This window comes from Etheostoma spectabile, chromosome 8, assembly GCF_008692095.1.
Source record: "Etheostoma spectabile isolate EspeVRDwgs_2016 chromosome 8, UIUC_Espe_1.0, whole genome shotgun sequence".
In the NCBI taxonomy this organism is placed as follows: domain Eukaryota; kingdom Metazoa; phylum Chordata; class Actinopteri; order Perciformes; family Percidae; genus Etheostoma; species Etheostoma spectabile.
In genome coordinates, this window is record NC_045740.1 from 32,939,916 (window position 1) to 32,941,810 (window position 1,895).

At 36.2% G+C, this 1,895-nt stretch overlaps 1 long non-coding RNA gene across 1 annotated transcript in view; it reads right to left on the bottom strand.

Annotated features, from left to right (window-relative positions):
* Nucleotides 1-1,588: 1,588 nt before the first annotated feature.
* Nucleotides 1,589-1,895, bottom strand: part of LOC116693491 (uncharacterized) — a 1,754-nt gene continuing 1,447 nt past the window's right edge. Inside the window, exon 3 of the long non-coding RNA XR_004332927.1 lies at nucleotides 1,589-1,763. This is a non-coding gene — a long non-coding RNA (uncharacterized LOC116693491). The remainder of the gene's footprint in view (nucleotides 1,764-1,895) is intronic.

Below are 1,895 nucleotides of genomic sequence, written 5' to 3' on the forward strand. Positions count from 1 at the left end.
TTACAGATAAAGTAGGTCACACCCCACTCCATAATTGACAAGGACCCAACAGTTCTTGTAGTTCCCTCCAGAGCAGCAACAGTCGGTCTTAAAGAGAAACCAAACCATCCAGAAGCTACACTGTAACTTGACAAAATATGTTTACATCAATAGAAAAGCACATATTTACTTACTATATTGTGTAATACAAAGCAAAACTGCCTCACTGCCTATGTGACAGAACACTTTACTTAAAGATACTGTCATAGTTTTAGGTCATGGTAATTGTATCATGTTTATGTTCAGAATTGTTACTGAAAAAGGTGAAACATGGAACACTGTGAAAACCAAATTTTTTCGTGCTTTTGGATCTATACATCTCAAAATGTAATGAATATGGACTTTAACATATGTCCTTTGTTGAACAGGATAAACAAAATCTACCAATAAGGAATTTGCAGAAATGGAAATCAGAGAAACAGATTTAGTAGTCAAGAAAAAGACTAACAAAGTCAAAAAGTATAAGGCATCACTAATTATTTTGTCACTATACAGCCTAATTACAATCTGTCACGTAATGCCATGTGTGTAGATCAGTTTTGGTAAACAATTCCTTACCCAGTGCACAATATCAATATTTAATGTTATTAGACAATTGTCAGGTCAGCCAGTGTGTCATCTATAATGCTTGTACACTTTATGCAGCTATCCCAACAGTAAGATTTAACTCTTGAAGCTCAAAAATTTGCAACAAGTTTTTGTTTTAATGGTCCATAAATAATTAGGAGCATGTATGCAATCAAGCACAGATGCTAGAGCACCACTATCAAACTTAAAATATCAATTGCATGCATGCATGAATTATCACTGAAAAACAAGCAGTTTCAATATTACTGGCAAGATAATCCTGGCCACAAAACCAACCTACTTCAAAATGTTAATATTCTCCACAATAGATTTCTGCATAAATATATTTTAACTTCATTAAACTCTGACAATCTGAACCTTCCTTTAAAGAAAAATAAAACAAATGTGTATTTTGCACACAAAAACCCTCTAAGGTAAGCTTGAACTGTTTGGTTAGTCAGGACCATGTTGGATCAACTGCAGTTGTTCCTCCAATGGTGGGGCAGAAGGCTGGCCGGTGGAAGACATGCTGGCAGTTGATTAGAAAACCGCATATTTTAATAATTGAATACGGAGTCAAACGTTTAGAATCTGGAAACATATGTATCAACTTTATTTATTCAGGAGGGCCAATTGAGAGTAAGCTCTCATTTCCAATGATGCCCTACTTACATGCCATATAAAATAACTGAACATAGTAATTAATAGATGTGCACACATAACAATTACAGAATGTTAACAACTCAAAGTGTACGTGCACATTCAGTATACATGGCTTCATAAAGAAGACATTAAAGTGATTAAGTGGCTGTTAAATTGGATTACAATCACTAGTGTGAATGCTATATTAATAGGATTTAACCTTGAGCAAGCTTGTTAAATATCCAGGTCATTCTTTAAGGCTTTGAGATACTAGTCTTGCATTGCAGAGCTGTGGGGAAGGTCTGGCCAGTCACACATAGCCACAATTACGTAAAAATGATTAAAAGACAAAGAGTATGTATTTATTACATGCAAAACCAAGCTAAGTTTCAAGCTACATAATCCATCTTTAAAGCTGCTGACCGCTGCCCACGGTTTACTGCAGCTGATGTTAGATTTTCTGAGCCCACTGGAAACTTTCTCTGTAGCAGAACTGTCTTCCGTTGGTAGTGTGGCTCTGCAAACACACACAAGAGAAATCTTAGCTGCACCTTCTATTGCTCAACCCTCTGAGATCTAAGGCATTTAAAGATATCTTCTTGACTTCTCCTTTATTTGGCGCCCCAATGTGTTCGGCGAGGCCGTGT